The sequence below is a fragment of the Helianthus annuus genome, chromosome 6 (genome assembly GCF_002127325.2).
Source record: "Helianthus annuus cultivar XRQ/B chromosome 6, HanXRQr2.0-SUNRISE, whole genome shotgun sequence".
NCBI lineage: Eukaryota > Viridiplantae > Streptophyta > Magnoliopsida > Asterales > Asteraceae > Helianthus > Helianthus annuus.
Genome location: NC_035438.2, coordinates 113023464 through 113045672, shown reverse-complemented (window position 1 = coordinate 113045672; position 22209 = coordinate 113023464). Strand labels below are relative to the sequence as shown.

The 22209-nt window shown below is 39.4% G+C and overlaps 2 long non-coding RNA genes across 3 annotated transcripts; both read right to left on the bottom strand.

Annotated features, from left to right (window-relative positions):
• Positions 1-255: 255 nt before the first annotated feature.
• Positions 256-8249, bottom strand: LOC110895924. Of its 2 annotated transcripts, none has more exons than XR_004860990.1 (3): positions 8039-8249; positions 7018-7077; positions 256-405 (listed from the first exon to the last, which is right to left on the bottom strand). It is a non-coding gene; the product is annotated as an uncharacterized LOC110895924 (long non-coding RNA). The 2 variants fall into 2 exon arrangements; XR_002567451.2 differs by lacking the exon at positions 256-405 and adding an exon at positions 6038-6213.
• A 5753-nt stretch (positions 8250-14002) lies between these two features.
• On the bottom strand, positions 14003-21950 carry LOC118479825. Its single transcript, XR_004860989.1, has 3 exons — positions 21739-21950; positions 20715-20774; positions 14003-14185 (listed from the first exon to the last, which is right to left on the bottom strand). It is a non-coding gene; the product is annotated as an uncharacterized LOC118479825 (long non-coding RNA).
• Between the last annotated feature and the right edge of the window lie 259 nt (positions 21951-22209).

Genomic DNA, 22209 nt, shown 5'->3' with positions numbered 1-22209 from the left:
TGTGATGTGATGTAAAACAATGTACTAGTATGATGAACATACATAGCATGAAAAGGTAATGTAAATCAAATGTACTAAGTATGCAACAAAGGACATACTGTCACACCCCGATTTCCACGTGTCACCGGTGGGCCCGGTGGGGGAGTACCGTGACGTGGTTGGCAACGTAATAGTCGAACAACACAATATTTAATATGCACAGCGGAAGCAAATTTAAAACATAATAAAACCGAATTTAATTATTGTAATATCGAGTATCACAATGATCGGATGTTTGTCCACATAACGGATTGAAATAAAATAGAAACAATGGTTCAACAGACTTCAGGCATCCTAAGCTTGCGAGACTTTTTATTGATGCTAAGGAGACAATCCAGCCAATTTCGTTTAGTACCTGCATTCAGTCTTTTTGGGAAAATACGTCAGTTTACACTGGTAAATACAATCAACTGACTCATTTTGGAAAATGATTGAAAATTGGTTTGGATGCACGTGGCATAAACAATTTTATTTTAACTTGGGAGAATTATTTAATATTATAATCTTGTGAACGAATTACATGTTACTTGTGCGTTCAGTAGCCCGGATCTTGTCCGGGTTAAAGATTAATAGACACACCACATCATAGAGTTATACACTGACAGGTGTACGCCTACACCCCGTGCTCAGGTCGTGGCCATCTCGTAAGATAATGCCAAGGATATCCGGGACATGGTCATTAACCCCCCAAAGACTTTAAGTAATCAAGACTGTTTAAACGAGCCGATCAAATTATTCAACTACCCACTTAACTGTGGAGATTTGATACTCGATCAAGCGGTATGCTATATACCGTAACCCAAGACCGTATAGGGAAAATAAGTTAAAAGTATTTACCTGAGCAATGTATAAATCACAATAAGCAAACGCAAGTAGCTTTTACTGGTCCTCCTTATCTGGAACGAAGGTTTATAATAACCTATTAGAATTCTAACGGGTCTTTTATTAAGCTTAAGCTTAGACCGACTAGTTTCAAAGATACGGTTCGTACGCCTGATTAGGCGAAGACCGGATAGAATGTGATTTAGACCCAACAAATCCAGAGACTTGTTTAATATGGGTTTATTTTTCACATTCGGGATTTCGAGACAAAACCGTTAAGGTTTAACCCGTTTCGGTTAATTTATGTAAACTTGTTACATAAACCGAACCGTACGCGTAATAAGCGTGACGGGTAGTCATGAGAGCTGTATACAGGTTTCCTAAGTTAATTAGGTCTCAAATATGTTGTGACATCAGTAAGGTGTCTTTCATTATGCCCGAAACTTGTTTAAACACAAACTAGGCCCCGTAGGGGTAGTTTGGTCATTTTTAAAGGTTGTAAAAAGGTTTAAGTGTTTAACTGAGTTACAGGTCTGATGTAATCAATAAATATACTCCAATTAATGAGTTATAACAGTAAGATAAAGCATATGTGTGAAATTTATCGTTTTTAACCAAACTATGCCCCGTAGGGGTATTTTGGTAATTTCACATAAGCCGAAAAGCTCAGAACTGAAGTCTGAGTTTATCCACCTTTGCTTACTGTTAAAATTTTATAATTTGCCTCTTATATCAGTAGGTATCAACCCGGGTATGTCCAATATGATTTTAAAACATATTATGCGTTAAAAACGCTAATTAAGGCGATTAAAGGCCATTTCCGGGTTCGATACTTAAATCTGATATTTTTTATATTTCCAGAAGGCTTAAAAGAATTTATTTATCATATGTGATCTGTAGCAAAAGGTTTGGAGTCGTTTAGATATGTAAATCTCATTTTATGGCCCGTAAGGGCAAAACTGACATTCACCGAATTAAGCCTACGACTATGAGTTATGCTCAACCTAAAATTAATTAAAAATCTTTAAAAATCCCAAAATAATATATTACATCAGTGGGTAAAATTTTTGATACCAAAAAGTATGTTTAACTAGGCTATACGCTAATTACGCCATTTTATTAGCATAAAGCATTCATTTTGCGATAATGAGCATAACTCTTAATCTACAAGTCAAACTGATGTCAAACTTTGCATACAAGTCTATATATCAGTAACTAAGGTTTCTACACTTTTATATTTTCATAAATCACGTTTTAAGGTAATAAGGGCATAACGGTTAACATATGAGCAATTAACGGAAGCATGCATATTAATCGGATAACTAATGAACCAAGGTGTATAATCACAGAGGGTTGTTCTAACATGTAACCTAGTCCAATTAAAGCTCTGAGGCATTTCTAAAATATGCCTAAACGGGTCAGAACTGAAAGTCAAAGTGAAAGTCAAACTATGTGACTTTCGGTTCCGAACCGGGTCTAAACAGGAAGTTGTCGGGTTTGAACATGTTTAGACATGTTCTTACACTTATTACTAAGTTATAACAATGATCCAACAGGTTGTATATGATTTACAATGTTAATTATGCATAAACGACATTTTAGACTTCCTGTTGACTTTTTAAGTAAAGGTTTGACCCGACTTTTGACCTGGTTAAAGTGATGATCAGGGGAAACCCTTTTGAGGTTTTATTATTCACATAAATACCATCTTATATCTACTTTTGATTCGAGAATTGACTGAGCCATTACTTATTAATCTCGAAGTCAAACCGTAATTACGACGCTTTGACTTTTAGCTAAATAACTAAGCTAAAATTAATTTAGAAAGATTAAGACAACTTACAAGGGTCTAATGGATGATTAGGAAGGCCTGGAGAGTGCTCTTGTGCTCCACACTTGATCAGAAGGTTGTTGAGGAATGAATGATCAAAGTGTTGCACTTTGAGAGCCTTATATAGTGCACTAAGACACCACAATGTGTTGACAATTAAGTCTAGGACTAACCACAACATTTCCACAGGTGTCCTACATGTTTAGGGGTTGTTTAGGGGCCAAGAGAGACGAGGAAACACTGTTAAATTCGGTTTCATGCGCGTAAAAACAGGTAACAGCCGGTTTCTGGTCGCTGGCACTTGCTTACGGACCGTAAGTCCTCTCTTGTGCTCCGTAAGCCTGACATCAGGCTTGAAAAACTTGTTGTTCTTTGGTATCTTGAAGGGGTAACTTGGGGCTTCGACTTTGGGACACGTTTTATCAGATTGGGGCCTCTATAAAGTGCTTAATACAGTAACATACCCTACCATCTTGGTATGCTTGCTTGGATTCTTCATAAAAGTACCGAAAACTAAGGGTTACCGTAGGAATTCCTTCGTAGGAGTCCACCAATTGATTCATGAATCATTCATTGCTAATATTCACTGAACTTGAACATACACTAGATGTTTTTTTTAATACGTTTTGAGTCTTGGGATTTATAACGAGGTTGTTCAGAGGTGAAATAGTTAACATGACGACATTTTTAAATCCTGTCAACCATCTTTAATAAATCCGAGTTTATAACGCTTTTCGTCTTACACGACACGTGTCGTTATTTTATTTAACACGAAATTTCGAGGTGTTACATCCTCACCCCCTTATAATAAATCTCGCCCCGAGATTTACTGAAATAAATAAGGGTACTTCTCTTTCTTGGTGGATTCAACTTCCCACGTATACTCGGGACCTCTTCGGGCATCCCATTTGACCTTTACAATAGGTACATGCTTCCTACGAAGCTTCTTTACCTGTCGATCTTCAATCGACAAAGGTTTTTCAACAAATTTCAAGCTCTCGTCTATATGCATATCTGTGTGCGGCATTACCAGTGATTCATCAGCAACGCACTTCTTCAGGTTGCAAATGTGGAACACATTATGAATTCCACTGAGCTCTTCAGGTAAGCTTAACTTATAGGCAACTGACCCGACATGTTCGATAACCTCGAAAGGTCCTATGTATCTCGGCTTAGCTTGCCCTTCTTACCAAATCGCATCACTCCTTTCCAGGGTGATACTTTGAGCAACACTTTATCACCTACTTCGAAGTGAAAAGCCTTACGCTTAGGGTCTACGTAGCTCTTTTGCCTATCTCGGGCCGCCTTGAGACGGTCGCGAATCTGGACAATCTTGTCCGTCGTTTCAAAGACTATCTTTGGTCCCGATAATTGGACATCTCCAACTTCCGCCCAACAGATGGGTGACCTACACTTTCTACCGTACAATGCCTCGAAGGGTGCAGCCTTAATGCTGGTATGGTAGCTATTGTTGTAGGAGAATTTGATTAATGGTAGGTTCTTATCCCAACTATCACCCAAATCGACTGCACATGCACGTAGCATGTCTTCCAATGTTTGAATAGTACGCTCACTCTGACCGTCAGTCTGAGGATGATAAGCCGTACTAAAATTTAAACGTGTGCCCAAGGATTGCTAGAAACTTTTCCAAAAATGCGATGTCTATCTAGTATCTCTGTCAGAGATAATAGACACAGGTATGCCATGCAAGGCTACAATCTTATCAATGTACAGCTGGGCTAATATATCGGAGCTATAAGTCTCTTTGATGGGTAAGAAATGTGCTGACTTAGTCAGTCTGTCCACTATAACCCATATTGTATCATTTTCTTTCCTAGTCTTGGGTAACTTGGTAATAAAATCCATAGTTACACATTCCCACTTCCACTCGGGAAGTTCAGGCTGTTGCAGCAAGCCTGACGGCTTTTGATGCTCAGCTTTGACTTGCGCACAAGTCAAGCATTTGGCCACATGGGCAGCTACCGACTTTTTCAAGCCGATCCACCAATAATTTGCCTTTAGATCTTGGTACATCTTATAAGCTCTAGGGTGGACGGAGTACTTGGAACTGTGGGCCTCCTGGAGGATAACATCACGAAGTCCTCCATGAACTGGAACCCATATTCGTCCGTTTAATCTTAAAATTCCGTCCTTGCTAAGAGTTAACTGCTCCTCAGTTACTCCTAACTTTTCATTCGGATAGTTAGCTTCCAACACAGCTTCTTTTTGTGCAGCTAACAATCTTTCCATCAAATTGTTCTTCACTTCAATGCTCTTGGCATTGATTCGGATGGGTTTCACCTTTTCCTTACGACTCAAGGCATCGGCGACTACATTCGCCTTGCCGGGATGGTATTTGATTTCACAATCATAATCATTCAAGGTCTCCATCCAACGGCGTTGCCTCATGTTTAATTCTTTCTGATTAAACAGATGCTAGAGGCTCTTGTGATCAGAATAGACCACAAACTTGATTCCATAAAGATAATGCCTCCACAATTTCAGTGCGAACACAACGACACCCAATTCCAAATCATGGGTGGTGTAATTCTTTTCATGCACCTTTAACTGTCGTGATGCATAGGCAATAACCTTGCATTTCTGCATAAGCACACACCCCATGCCGGTGTGTGAAGCATCGCAGTAAACTACGAATTCTTCTGTGCCTTCAGGTAATGTCAGAACAGGAGCGTTGCTCAACTTTTGCTTTAGTATTTCAAAGGACTCTTGCTGCTTAGGGCCCCAAATGAACTTTTCCTTTTTCTTAGTCAAGGATGTTAAGGGCGCAGCAATCCTTGAAAATTTTTCAATGAAACGCCTGTAATATCCTGCCAATCCTAGGAAGCTACGAATCTCCGTAGGCGTCTTCGGCTCCTGCCAGTTCATGACTGCTTCAACTTTAGCGGGATCCACTTAGATGCCATGCTCACTGACCACATGTCCAAGGAATTGGACCTCTCGAAGCCAAAATTCATACTTAGAGAATTTGGCATAGAGCCTCTCGTGATGTAAAAGTTTGAGAATACATCGAAGATGTTTCTCATGATCAGCTTGGTTCTTTGAATAAATCAGGATGTCATCGATGAAGACGATAACGAATTTATCCAAGTATGGCTTGCAAACGCGATTCATGAGATCCATGAACGCGGCAGGTGCATTAGTGAGCCCAAAAGGCATCACTAGGAACTCGTAATGGCCATAACGGGTCCTAAATGCAGTTTTATGCACGTCTTCATTTCTGACCTTCAGTTGGTGGTAGCCTGACCTCAAATCAATTTTCGAGAAATAGCTTTGTAACACCCCAACCCGGGGCAGGTCGGAGCGTCACTATTACGAATACCATAACCAAAACACATCCACTTAATATAAGAAAGGATTCAAGGTGACATACACGTCTCAAAAATACCCTAAGTCTTAAGTTCATTTAAAAGTACATGATTTAACAAAATTAAAGAGTCTTTAAATACTCTTGAACATCCATTAGTCTCTCATTACTGATTCCCTATATTATCCCTGATTACCTGTAAACAAGACAAGAAAAACACAAAAAGAAAAACTACGGCTGAGCCAAAGAATTGCTCAGTAACGGAAAGAACAATAGTACAAGTAAAGATGGACAAAAAGAAAGAAACACGAAAGGAAATTGAAATAACGAATCAAATACGGTACAAAAATTAAACTGAAGTAGATGTTGAACCAAATTAGAAATATGCGTCTAAAGTATAATTGGCGCGATAGCGGACGGATCATATCATATCACAAACGTATCAAGTGCATATACTAATTAGGTGACCTTGAATGTCACAACAATAAGTCATGTAATAACGAAGTACCCAGAGCCAAAAACAGACTGGTACACAGCTAGCTAGTCCATGTACCTATGAGATGGTGAGTGTGGCGTTCACTCATTATTCCATCTCCACACTACAAACTCAAACTCGGAACTAAGATCGATCTATACGCCTCTAGGGGCCAAGGCGCTACACGAGCACAAACTAGAGACGCCGTGAACTTTTATTACGCACTGTCACGATAAGTTCCATGCCGTTGACGCCCAAACGGCAAGCCAGACGCTCGGGGGACAGAGTACAAAAACTAAGGCCATGTAAATAGTTTACAATCAACTGAAAATAATACTAATAGGAACATGCGACCATGAGTACAAGTCTAAGGTATGGCATGCTACATCACTCTAATAATCATACAAACAATACCAGACTGGTTCGCATCACATATCAAACGGCTAACAGGGACACACAAAAATCCGCACTGCAAAGTGACGGATAGGATAAAAATACTATGATGTCAGAAATGGGAATCCGTACCTTAGTTTAGCAAGCAAAAGAGAATCCACAAATCGGGTCGTCCTCAAAACTTATGCGAACCTAAATCCCGTATTTACAATATTAGTATTATATAATTTATTTAGATGTAAAGCTTTCGTTAAATTTTCCCGGCGACCCCAAATTAAAATTGTTTGACACACTTTGTTAACATATGCTTCCGGGTTACACTCACCATAAATTATTTAGTGACTAAAAATATCATATAAGCACAAATATAGCTTTTAACCTTCCTTATCGTCTTTGCATATAGCTTTTTAGAATAATAAACATAGAAATTTAGATCTTTATTTACTATACACAATTTTTGTAAGGTTTTGAGATAATACATACGTAGGATAACTAAAGACACTTAACATAAGTATTATTTATTTATTATTATTTTTTTTACTATCTTATGAAACTTATAAAATATGTAAATTCCCCCTGAATCATTTTTGGGTCACAAATCTACATTTTTACACACTAAATAATATAATTACATAATATCCAAATCTATTACATAATCTGTATATAAATCTTGGTTTTGATACTTGAAGAAAAGTTTAAAAACCATAAGTATGACTATCTGTATGTATAAAAAGAACATGGAGAATATTATAGTAACCCTTAAAGTAAATCTCATGCATATACATATGCATAAATATATGGAAGTTCAAGATCCTACGTAGAGTTCAAAAATCAACATTTGTATACATACCTATGCCTTTATGGAATAAAACATGAATTATATTTAGGCTTAGTTTTTATACTATATAAGCAAACGAACATATGAAAATACATAAACACCAACATTAAGTCATTGAACTCTTTAAAAAGAAACAATAAAATACCACAAAGTATTTCAAGATAACTAAGTTTTATATTGTGTTAGCATCATACTTTTCATACTTTAGACAAACACCCACCCACATGGGTGAAGATTTACATATAATCCTATTCTGTAACATATGAAGATATAAGAGAGGAAAAAAAAATAAAATTTTGATTTATAGACACTCACTTGATTCAAGCAAAGAGATGGATTTTGAAAGCACTGAACTTCGAACTTGAACTCTTGAACTTAGATTAGACTTTTGGGTGTATGTGTATTTTAGTGTGGTTTGATAATAAAATCATATTGGTCTCTTTATAAGAAATCAGAAATGGGTTGTTCTACACCATGTGCTCCTCAATATAATAATAGGGTAATGTGTAATTGAGTGTATGACAATCAAAATTAAAGTTTGATTGTGATGGTTCTGTCCAAAGAAAAAGAAAAGAAAGGAAGTAAGGTAAATGGTAGGTAGGTAATAGGTTTATGATTTAATTCATCCTACACATGTGCTAAACTTTCACAAAAGTCAAAACATATATATCTTAGGTTTCATACCATCCACACCTACTAGATTGATTTTGCTTTTCCTCATTTGTTTATCAAATAGTTTGATTCAAAAAGAAATGATGTTAAAGCATGGTGCATACATAGTGTATTGTTTGGTATGTGTGTATGTCCGTATATTGAGAAAGAGAATAGAGTTGAGATGGGTTTTTTTTTTCTTTTTAACTTAGTCTTGCACAAAATTATGATATTTATTTCTTTGTAACCAGATAGATTTACTAGTTACCTACACATACACACACACACATATATATATATATATATATATATATTACACACATAAATGGCTTTAACAAGATTATAAAAAATAACCGTTTTATAAAATTTAAATAACTCACTATATTTTAAAATATATACCATATTCATGGTTGGTGATAATGAATGCGTAGAACACTAACTAAGTTGTTTAAAAAAATCAAAGTATTTCATTTTAACTTATTTTAAACATCTAACTTAAATTATACTAAACCTTAATAAATATTATAACGATTTAAGAAAATTTCGAGTGTTACAATTCTTCCCCTCTAAAAAAAATTCGTCCTCGAAATTGCAAAGTGCTAATAACCGATACGGACACAATTTAGATCACATATAAGCATAAGCGAAACATTACACATTAGCAAAAACACTGAGTTACAAAAAGGGCGGTAAACGGAGACTGAAACAACTCCAAGGTCGTACAAGATCACAACACATTAAAGTTTAGGATACTAAGACGAAAACAAATTTGGATAATGAGAACGGATCGTGTCTTCTAATTCCCATGTAGCTTCATGTTCAGAATGGTTCTTCCATAGGACTTTAACAAAAGGAATAGTCTTCCTACGCATAATTCGTTCTTGGCGGTCAATAATAGCTTCGGGCTCCTCCTCAAGAGATAGGTCCTCATGAATAAGATGATAAGGATAATTCACAACGTGTAACAGATGGTAGTTATATCCCCTAAGGAGGGATATATGAAAGACATTATGCACGTGCGATAGTTGAGGTGGCAATGCCAAACGGTAAGAAACTTCACCGACTCTTTCAAGAATCTCGAATGGACCGATGAATCTAGGGCTAAGCTTTCCCTTGATTCCAAAACGACGAACGCCTTTGCAAGGCGAAACTCGTAAGAAAACACGCTCACCAACATTAAATTCCAGAGCTCGACGATGTCGGTCTGCATAGCTTTTCAGTCGACTCTGAGCTTCCTTCAACTTTTCCCTAGCGATAGCAACTTTCTCATTGGTAATTTGCACTAGTTCGGGTCCTTCAATGATTTTCTCACCGACCTCCTCCCAACAGATAGGTGCTCTACACTTCCGTCTGTAAAGAAGTTCGAATGGTGCCATACCAATGCTAGCTTGCCAACTATTATTGTAGGCAAACTCGACAAGGCAAAGATATTCATCCCAATTTCCTGTCCACTCCAGAGCACAAGCTCGAAGCATATCCTCGAGTGTCTGAATAGTACGCTCTGATTGACCGTCTGTTTGAGGATGAAATGCCGTGCTGAATCTCAATTTGGTGCCCCAAGCGGCTTGAAATCCCTTCCAAAAGCGTGAAGTGAACCGTGGGTCTCGATCAGACACGATAGAGACTGGGGTACCATGAAGTCTAATGATCTCTTGGGTAAAGACTTCAGATAATCTACTGACTGAGAATCCCTGCTGAATCGGAAGAAAGTGAGCTGACTTTGACAACCGGTCGACTACAACCCATATAGTGTCATTCTTCTTGAACGCCCTCGGTAAACCAGTTACAAAATCCATTGAAATGTCATCCCACTTCCATATCGGAATATCTAGTGGTTGAAGCAAACCTCCGGCTCTCTGATGTTTTGCCTTCACTTGTTGACAAGTAAGACATCTGCTAACATATCTGGCTACATCTTCTTTCATAGCGTTCCACCAAAAGTGCTGACGAAGATCTCGATACATCTTTGTAGATCCAGGGTGGATAGAGAATGGTGAACTATGAGCTTCAGCTAACAGTGATTCACGTAGGGTGGAATCATTCGGAACACATAACCGTTTTCCACACCAAACTACCCCATTTTCATCAATTCGAAATTCTGACTGCTTACCAACCTCCAAATTCTGTATAATAGCCCAAAGTTCTCCGTCATCTTGTTGAGCACTCTTGATGCGCGAGATTAAGTCGGGCTCAATCTGAAATCTGGCTAGATAACCATCAGCGTCACCAAGATGGATACCAATACCTAGCTTTTCAAGATCAGTTAGAATATGAGGTTGCAATTGGAGAGATGAAATTGTTCCAGAATTCTTTCGGCTTAGAGCATCAGCCACAACATTGGCCTTTCCCGGATGATACTGGATGTTGGCATCATAATCTTTTAAAAGCTCTAACCAACGTCGTTGTCTCATGTTTAACTCCTTTTGTGTAAAGATGTACTTCAAGCTCTTGTGATTAGTGAAAATATCACAAGTCTCTCCGTACAAATAATGTCGCCAAATCTTTAAAGCAAAGATAACGGCGGCAAGCTCGAGGTCATGCGTCGGATAATTAACCTCATACGGCTTCAACTGGCGTAAGGCATAAGCAATGACCTTATTATGTTGCATCAAAACACACCCGAGTCCCTTCTTCGAAGCATCACTATAAATCTGATATCCACCTGTTCCTGATGGAAGTGTGAGAATCGAGGCAGACACTAACCTTTTCTTCAACTCCTGAAAACTTTTCTCTCTATCATCATTCCAAGCGTACTTGACCCCTTTCCTTAGAAGTTGGGTTAGAGGTAAGGCGATGGTTGAAAATCCTTCGACAAATCTTCGATAATATCCAGCGAGGCCAAGAAAACTGCGAACCTCGGTGACTGAGGTAGGTGTAGGCCATTTAGTGATTGCTTCCACCTTAGCAGGATCCATTGAAATACCTTCAGCGGAAACCACATGACCAAGGAAAGCTACTTGGTCTAACCAGAACTCGCACTTCGAAAATTTTGCATAAAGCTTCTTCTGTCGTAAAATTTCAAGTACGGTACGAAGATGGTACTCATGTTCTTCCTTGCTCTTAGAATAGACCAAAATATCGTCGATGAAGACTATGACAAATTTATCGAGAAACTCGTGAAAGACTCGATTCATTAGGTCCATGAAAATAGCTGGAGCATTGGTTAATCCGAATGGCATAACCAAAAACTCATAATGACCATACCGAGTGCGGAAAGCTGATTTAGGAATGTCTGAATCTTTGATCTTCAGCTGGTGATACCCAGACCTTAGATCGATCTTAGAAAAACATTTAGCACCCTGAAGTTGATCAAACAGATCATCGATGCGAGGTAGCGGATATCGATTCCGAATGGTGATTTTGTTCAACTCTCGATAGTCAATACAAAGTCTCATAGAACCATCCTTCTTTTTCACGAACAAGACCGGTGCGCCCCAAGGCGAGACACTTGGTCTAATAAAACCAAGTTCCAACAACTCTTGCAACTGCTCTTTGAGCTCCTTGAGCTCTAGAGGCGCCATGCGGTACGGTGCTTTAGAAAATGGTTTGGCACCAGGAATCAGATCAATAGTGAACTCCACTTCGCGATCTGGTGGGAGTCCAGGCAGCTCTTCAGGAAACACATCCGGAAACTCTCGGACAATTGGATAATCGGAGATGTTGGGCTCATTCGACGATGTAGCTTTTATCGAAGCCAGGAATGCTACACACCCGTGTGAAACAAACTTTTGGGCCTTAAATGCAGAGATTATTTTCAATGGCTTACGAGGTTGAGTCTCTTGATAAATGAATTCCGGACGTTGAGGATTTCCAAAAAGAATGCGGCGAGTCTGACATTCAATCGAGACATTATGCCGAGAGAGCCAGTCCATGCCAAGAATAACATCGAATTCATTCATCTGAATGGGATACAAATTTGCGGGACGAATAATGGACGCGATTTGGATCGGACAATCTCGATAAACATGAGAGATGATAGTAGAATTTCTTAAGGGAGTAGATATCACTAAAGGATACTCTAAAGTAGTAGGCATAATCATCAAGTGCTTAGCAATTAAGAGCGATACCACAGAATGTGTCGCACCAGTATCAAACAAGGCATAAATTTCACGTTCACCAATGCGTAAATAACCGGAAACCGTACCTGGGGCATTTGCTGCGTCATCAGCTGTCAACGCGAACACACGTCCTCCCACAGCAGGTCTAGCATTACCCCCAGTATTGGCTTTAGGGGCAAGCTGAGGGCAAGCTTTAATCATGTGTCCTGCATCTCCACATTTGAAACAAAGGCCTTCAGCTCGGCGACAAATACCTTTGTGAGGTTTTCCGCAAGTAGCGCAAGGAGGATCACGATTCGGTTGTGGGTTTTGTTGATTCAGTGGTTGTGCTCTACTGGGGGCCTGATTTTGTTGTGTCTGGTTCTGTGCAGGCTTATGATTTTGATTTCGATTCCCCCCATTTCGTGACTGATTGTTGAAATTCTTATCAGAACGATGTTTACGGTCTCGGGGTGCTAAGGACTGATCGTTTCCAGCGCGAAAAGAAGAGTGATCCTGATTATTTTCCCTTGGGCGTTTGCGGTTATCATCAAATGCCTTTTGACGATGCTTCTTATCGTTATCCAAGTTCTTAACCGCGTTAACAATCTCATTAATGTCATTGAAACGAAGATTCAGGATAAACTTCCTATCCCGGTCACATATAGCCCACTTGAAAGTGTTTGTCTGCTGCTCTATCGTGCCAGCGGCGGGGCCTAGAAAACTAACCAAGCGACAGAAACGGTTCTTAAATTCCATGATAGGCTCATCATTTCTCTGCATGATGGATGAATATTCTCTCAGATATTCACTACGATCAGCATCGGTGAAATACTGCTGATAAAATAATGAGCGAAACTCATCCCATGAGAGTGTAGCTGCGTAATTATCTCCTCCATGAGAACTTTTCAAAATCTTCCACCACCTATGAGCATCGTCCTCCAATTTGTAAGTAGCAAGCTTGACTTTGAACACATCATCAACGCCCAACACTTCAAACAATTTCTCGATATGAGCGATCCAGTTTTCCGCCTCAACTGGTGTAGTAGCAGTACTAAATGATTTTGGCTTTTGTTTTTGGAAGTGTGCAAGCCATTGATGGATGCTAACAGGAGGGTTAACATTATTTCCGAGAGGTGGCCTGTCGTGGTTACCTCCTGGTGGTGGTCCGTTATGGTTACCTCCTGGTGGTGGTCCGTTGTGGTTACCTCCTGGTAGTGGTCCATTATGGTTATCTCCATGATTCATTTGTTGTAACTGCTGTAATAAGTTAGGAACTAAACCCGCAATAGCTGCATTGATGGCGTTAGCAACTAGAGCCTCAAGAGGAGTGTCGTCTGAGGTATTAGTCCCACTACGACGAGTGTTCACACGTCTTTTAGGAGCTATCTGAAAAGAAGACTTTCAAATGAGCATTGAGATTTTACATTAAGCGGAAAAATGGCAAAGAGGAATCCTAACCCGATGTCTACCCATTACCTCACGTGTTTTGTTATTCAGGTTTAAGTTTTCTACAGGAAGGAGCCTTGGCTCTGATACCATAACTGTAACACCCCAACCCGGGGCAGGTCGGAGCGTCACTATTACGAATACCATAACCAAAACACATCCACTTAATATAAGAAAGGATTCAAGGTGACATACACGTCTCAAAAATACCCTAAGTCTTAAGTTCATTTAAAAGTACATGATTTAACAAAATTAAAGAGTCTTTAAATACTCTTGAACATCCATTAGTCTCTCATTACTGATTCCCCATATTATCCCTGATTACCTGTAAACAAGACAAGAAAAACACAAAAAGAAAAACTACGGCTGAGCCAAAGAATTGCTCAGTAACGAAAAGAACAATAGTACAAGTAAAGATGGACGAAAAGAAAGAAACACGAAACGAAATTGAAATAACGAATCAAATACGGTACAGAAATTAAACTGAAGTAGATGTTGAACCAAATTAGAAATATGCGTCTAAAGTATAATTGGCGCGTGAAGAAACACTAGATAAATGGTCGGAACCGAGATATCTAGGGGTTTGAATCCGCATAAAAGGTTAGTTCTCTCTCAATTGATTCAGTTGCAGCCAAGTTCTTTCTCCGGTGATTTCTGCAAAACAGAGCACCGTTAACCTCGTCAAGGGGAGAAGAGGGTTCTCTCCTTGACCTGACTCCGGTGTGAGAATAAGTATTTGTAACAGAGAAGATAAAAGTGTTTGAGTAGTGAAATGTGATCTGAGTTCATACCTGAAGAGTTCTCCTATTTATAACCGGGAGTTTTGGGAGGGAAAATCTGTTATTGAAAAGATAACGGAAGATGCTGACGCCGTAGCGGTTATTTTTCCTTCCGTTACGTCCTTTTGATCTTCGTTACACTGTTTTGATCCTGATGTGAATGCACACGGATCACGACTTGATCTACGGTTGGGGAATTGCCACGTGGAAAGTGGTTTGAGTGGAGATCATTCTCCAATTACATGCTATCGTGGTGATTTCAGGAATGTTTGTGATGATGACACGTGTCCAGACGGTTACAACCGTCTGGGTGATGCACGATCATATTTCTTCTAGAAGGTTACTGCTGTAATCTAGTGTGACACCTTACGGTGTGCACACAGCTGAATAGATCCCAAGTCTGGGTAAAATAATATCCAAGTTTGGATATTTGGGCGGACATATTGATCTCAGGGTTTTAGCCCTTTGTTAAAAGGAAAGCGGCGCAAGGGTTTAAGCTTCCCTTTGGGCGCGCGACTATTGCTTGTTGGTTTCTTTCTTCCTTTTGTAAGACTAATGCGCGGCCGCGCAAGGTTAAAAAGGTTGAAAGGTCAGTTGGTGGTATGGTCTCACATCCTTTTTATGAGGTTTTTGGGACCTTACCCCTTCAAGTCCCCCCAGTCTAGTGTTGTACTTATGCGAATAAGTGGAGCACTGGACTTAGGAGAGAGAAATGTCTTTTTGGGCGCGGAAAAATGAGAAATCTTTTGTTAGAAGATTGAATTTTGTAATGATATATATTTTCTTCTTCTTTTTTTAAAAAAAAAAAAAGAAAAAATGTGGACTGTAATCATGCTCTGTTAGGTAATGACGTCACCTGTCAGTAAGAGTGGGTATTTTCCTCATTGGCCTTGATATTTGTAATGGCGCTTTGTCAGGCTTCATTAATGAAGAAGTCACCCAAGTTCCTGTAGCGCCGTTTGGATGTGACAGTTCTGACAGTTAATGATGGATTTCTCTTTTCTCGAAGTTTTGAGTTCTCTTTATATATATGTACGTTTGAAACACTTGATTCTTCTTAATTGATTTTTGTCAAAGAAGATGAAACGTTCTTACCGCACTCGTCTCCTGCTAGATGCTCTTAGAGTGTACGATGCTGCCGAAGGTCTCGTTCTTCTTTCTCGTTCACCACCTCTCAGCATTGCACCAGTGAAGAATTTGATCGAGCCTGCTGCCCCTGCAATCGCTGATTCTGACTGCAAGGTCCCTCATTTCACTAACGTTACTGCTGGTGTTGGTATCGTATTGGATGTTGATGGGTTGACGACCCGGTTTCCGATGCTTCAGGGGGGGGGGATGTCGGTTGGTGTACCGACGTCGAAGGATTCGTCGGAATATGCAGGTGTCCACTGTTGATGATGGTTCTGGTGCTGATTAAATATTCAAGCCTGGGGCTTGTCTCTGTCTTTTGTTAACGCTTTTTTTGTTGTAAGTTTTGGGTACTGGACAGGATTTTTTGAAGATCATTGTTATGATCTTGTTAAGTGTTCATGTTACACTTTTTCTTTTGATGATGTATATTATGATATACTTTTTTGAAGATCATTGCTATGATTCGTATATATGTGGATTACAATATGTTGCATGTGTATAATTTTTGAATAGGTAAGGCGAATGAGGAATGGTATTGTGCTCATGTGTGAACGTTTGTCAACAGCTTGCCTGTTTTGAGACTGTTCATGAGGTGTACAATGTTTGACCATATCGTTTTCGCGCGAACCAAAGAAATTTCATGCAATTTGTAATAAACAGTGACGTAAGTAAAAGTGATATTTGTATTGATAAGAGCGCACGACTCGTGATACAAGATAAGATAAGGAAATACATTGCCTGTATGTTCTTTCCGCTTTGTAGGCTTGGTTCACATGTAACACCTGCGCAACTGTTCGCGTTCCAGGTGCGGGGAACTGGAGTCCCATCGACCCTTTTTAGGGTATATGCTCCTTTGCCTAAGACTTCGTTAATAACATACGGTCCTTCCCACCTTGGCGCTAATTTGCCGGGTTTTTCGGCGTTTGAAGCCTCATTGTCGCGCAAGACAAAATCTCCGGGGACAAAGGTGCAAATGCGCACACGCGCGTTGTAGTATTTTTCTAGCTTGGATTTGTACCTTGCTTCTGCTATGGCCGCGTTCTCGCGCCGTTCTTCCAGAAGATCTAAATCCAGCCTCCGTTCTTGTACTTTATCAATGGGAACTTCGGTGGCGAAGTCTGCTAGAACCTGCCCTTTGATTGCAGGTCTTGTTTTGTAAAAAATGTTGTAGCCTCCTAGCTCGATGGCCCATTTAGCTAATCTCCCCGCTATGTCGGGTTTTGACAAGATTTGGCCCAAATGATAATTTGTCAGTACTGTGATGATATGGCCTGAAAAATACCTACGCAAACGCCTGGATGCGTGTACTAGTGCTAGAACTAGTTTTTCTATCATTGAGTAACGAGTTTCAGGGCCGGTGAGCATTTTGCTGATGTAGTAGATTGGAGTCTGGATATTTTCCCGTTCTACCATTAGTACTGCGCCTACTGCTACCTCCGCGGCTGACAGATATAAGATTAATGGTTCTTTTTCTTTTGGCGCAGTCAGCGTTGGTAATTGGATTAAATACTCTTTCATTTGCTTGAATGCTGCTTCCGCTTCAGGTGTCCATTGAAAGGGAGTTTTTGTTCCGCAGTTTCGCAGCGTACTGATAAATGGATAAGATTTTGCCGCATGGTTGGCCAAAAATCTATTCAGAGCTGCTAATCGTCCGGCGAGTCTTTGCATTTCCTTGATTGTTGCCGGTGATGGCATTAGCTGAATGGTCTGCACCTTCTCTGGATTAACCTTAAAATCGTCTTTTGTGACTATGAAACCCAAAAACTTTCCTTCTTCCATGCCGAAGGAGCACTTTGTCGGGTTCAATTTTAAGTTTACGCTTCGTAATGAATCGAACGTGCGCTGGATATTGTTGAGCATTGTCTCCTCCTCATGGCTCATGATGACGAGGTCATCCATGTATACTTCGACAGTTTTGCCAATATCCTCGCTGAAAATTGTGTCCATTAAGCGTTGATACGTTGCGCCTGCGTTGCGCAACCCAAACGGCATTTTTGTGTAGCAGTAGATGCCTTTGTCTGTGCGGAATGCAGTTTTTTCTTCGTCTTCTTCTTTCATATGGACCTGGTGATAACCCTTATAGCAGTCGAGAAAGCATTTCCACCTGAATGATGCTAAAGAATCTACTTTCTTGTCTATCTCTGGGAGCGCATAGCAGTCTCTGGGGCACGCTTTGTTGAGGTCTTTGAAGTCGACACACATTCTCCACCCGCCGTTATGTTTTTGTACCATGACTGAATTGGCAACCCATGTATGGTATTTTACTTTGCGCAAGATTCCCGCGTTGAGCAACTCTGTTACTTGCTCGTCCATCGCTTTTGCTTTTTCTTCGCTGAAACTGCGCCTTCCCTGAACAACCGGATCTACTGATGGTTTGATGTTTAAGCAATGTTGCGCGATATCGCGTGGAACTCCAGTCATGTCTGCTGGACACCAGGCAAATATATCTTTGTTGTTAGACAACAACCTTTTCAGCTGTACACGTATTGTTGGTGACATGGCGTGTCCTAGCAGAATGGTTTGCTCTGGGTACTCATCGTTCAGAACCCATTTTTCTGGTTCGTTTGGTGCTGAAGCTTTGACTGCCTTTGCTGGAGGTTCGTCGTCGACGGACATGACTTCCTTGCTTGAATAGAGAATTACAACTCCGGTTTCTGTCAGAAATCCACAAGCTGCATGTGGAATGGAAGTGATCATGCTGAATTCTCTTTGTGATCTTCTCCCGAGCAAAATGTCATGTCGTGATGTTGCTGGCATGACCATGAAATTTACTGTAACTGTTCGTGAGTGTCTGCCATCTGATAAGGTTACTGGGAAAGCAATTTGCCCTAACGGGAAAACAAATTCATTACAGAATCCGGTGAGGGGAAAATCAACCGGTTCTAAACGTGCTTTATCTTCCGGATCTAGCTGTTTAAAGCACTGTTCATAGATGATGTCCATCGAACTTCCTGGATCTATGAACATATAGTCCGTCCGGTAATGACCAAAAATACCAGTGATAATCACTGGTCGTTCTTCCTGAGGGCCCCCAGGAACAACAGGGAACACGACTTTCTGTTCTCTCCAGTGTTGATCATAGCTTCGCTTGCTTGATCTTCGTGATGGTCCTCCTTGAACCATGTGTATTTGTTTCTGATGACTGTTATCTTTGTACTGGTTGGATTGGATGTTTCCCCAAGGTGGGGTTACTAGGTCCAATTCTGTAGTGTTGACTCCTTCTCCAGATCTGATGTTTGGGGAATCAGATCTGGGGATTGCGTTCAAAGCAATTTGGTACTTGCTAACCCCATGTTTTGGGGATCCTGCTATTTGGAATTTGTTTCCGACGTTTAGTCGAGGACCAGGTTGTCGGTGAGGAAATGAATTTTCTGCCATGTGCAAAGGCAGAAAAATGAGATGAACTGAATCGAAACGAGATAAAAACTAGAAAAACTGAGAAAACGGTGGGCACCAATGAAGAAACACTAGATAAATGGTCGGAACCGAGATATCTAGGGGGTTTGAATCCGCATAAAAGGTTAGTTCTCTCTCAATTGATTCAGTTGCAGCCAAGTTCTTTCTCCGGTGATTTCTGCAAAACAGAGCACCGTTAGCCTCATCAAGGGGAGAAGAGGGTTCTCTCATTGACTCGACTCCGGTGTGAGAATAAGTATTTGTAACGGAGAAGATAAAAGTGTTTGAGTAGTGAAATGTGATCTGAGTTCATACCTGAAGAGTTCTCCTATTTATAACCGGGAGTTTTGGGAGGGAAAATCTGTTATTGAAAAGATAACGGAAGATGCTGACGCCGTAGCGGTTATTTTTCCTTCCGTTACGTCCTTTTGATCTTCGTTACACTGTTTTGATCCTGATGTGAATGCACACGGATCACGACTTGATCTACGGTTGGGGAATTGCCACGTGGAAAGTGGTTTGAGTGGAGATCATTCTCCAATTACATGCTATCGTGGTGATTTCAGGAATGTTTGTGATGATGACACGTGTCCAGACGGTTACAACCGTCTGGGTGATGCACGATCATATTTCTTCTAGAAGGTTACTGCTGTAATCTAGTGTGACACCTTACGGTGTGCACACAGTTGAATAGATCCCAAGTCTGGGTAAAATAATATCCAAGTTTGGATATTTGGGCGGACATATTGATCTCAGGGTTTTAGCCCTTTGTTAAAAGGAAAGCGGCGCAAGGGTTTAAGCTTCCCTTTGGGCGCGCGACTATTGCTTGTTGGTTTCTTTCTTCCTTTTGTAAGACTAATGCGCGGCCGCGCAAGGTTAAAAAGGTTGAAAGGTCAGTTGGTGGTATGGTCTCACATCCTTTTTATGAGGTTTTTGGGACCTTACACCTTCAGCGCGATAGCGGACGGATCATATCATATCACAAACGTACCAAGTGCATATACTAATTAGGTGACCTTGAATGTCACAACAATAAGTCATGTAATAACGAAGCACCCAGAGCCAAAAACAGACTGGTACACAGCTAGCTAGTCCATGTACCTATGAGATGGTGAGTGTGGCGTTCACTCATTATTCCATCTCCACACTACAAACTCAAACTCGGAACTAAGATCGATCTATACGCCTCTAGGGGCCAAGGCGCTACACGAGCACAAACTAGAGACGCCGTGAACTTTTATTACGCACTGTCACGATAAGTGCCATGCCGTTGACGCCCAAACGGCAAGCCAGACGCTCGGGTGACAGAGTACAAAAACTAAGGCCATGTAAATAGTTTACAATCAACTGAAAATAATACTAATAGGAACATGCGACCATGAGTACAAGTCTAAGGTATGGCATGCTACATTACTCTAATAATCATACAAACAATACCAGACTGGTTCGCATCACATATCAAACGGCTAACAGGGACACACAAAAATCCGCACTGCAAAGTGACGGATAGGATAAAAATACTATGATGTCAGAAATGGGAATCCGTACCTTAGTTTAGCAAGCAAAAGAGAATCCACAAATTGGGTCGTCCTCAAAACTTATGCGAACCTAAATCCCGTATTTACAATATTAGTATTATATAATTTATTTAGATGTAAAGCTTTCGTTAAATTTTCCTGGCGACCCCAAATTAAAATTGTTTGACACACTTTGTTAACATATGCTTCCGGGTTACACTCACCATAAATTATTTAGTGACTAAAAATATCATATAAGCACAAATATAGCTTTTAACCTTCCTTATCGTCTTTGCATATAGCTTTTTAGAATAATAAACATAGAAATTTAGATCTTTATTTACTATACACAATTTTTGTAAGGTTTTGAGATAATACATACGTAGGATAACTAAAGACACTTAACATAAGTATTATTTATTTATTATTATTTTTTTTTTTGCTATCTTATGAAACTTATAAAATATGTAAATTCCCCCTGAATCATTTTTGGGTCACAAATCTACATTTTTACACACTTAATAATATAATTACATAATATCCAAATCTATTACATAATCTTTATATAAATCTTGGTTTTGATACTTGAAGAAAAGTTTAAAAACCATAAGTATGACTATCTGTATGTATAAAAAGAACATGGAGAATATTATAGTAACCCTTAAAGTAAATCTCATGCATATACATATGCATAAATATATGGAAGTTCAAGATCCTACGTAGAGTTCAAAAATCAACATTTGTATACATACCTATGCCTTTATGGAATAAAACATGAATTATATTTAGGCTTAGTTTTTATACTATATAAGCAAACGAACATATGAAAATACATAAACACCAACATTAAGTCATTGAACTCTTTAAAAAGAAACAATAAAATACCACAAAGTATTTCAAGATAACTAAGTTTTATATTATGTTAGCATCATACTTTTCATACTTTAGACAAACACCCACCCACATGGGTGAAGATTTACATATAATCTTATCCTGTAACATATGAAGATATAAGAGAGGAAAAAAAAATAAAATTTTGAATTATAGACACTCACTTGATTCAAGCAAAGAGATGGATTTTGAAAGCACTGAACTTCGAACTTGAACTCTTGAACTTAGATTAGACTTTTGGGTGTATGTGTATTTTAGTGTGGTTTGATAATAAAATCATATTGGTCTCTTTATAAGAAATCAGAAATGGGTTGTTCTACACCATGTGCTCCTCAATATAATAATAGGGTAATGTGTAATTGAGTGTATGACAATCAAAATTAAAGTTTGATTGTGATGGTTATGTCCAAAGAAAAAGAAAAGAAAGGAAGTAAGGTAAATGGTAGGTAGGTAATAGGTTTATGATTTAATTCATCCTACACATGTGCTAAACTTTCACAAAAGTCAAAACATATATATCTTAGGTTTCATACCATCCACACCTACTGGATTGATTTTGCTTTTCCTCATTTGTTTATCAAATAGTTTGATTCAAAAAGAAATGATGTTAAAGCATGGTGCATACATAGTGTATT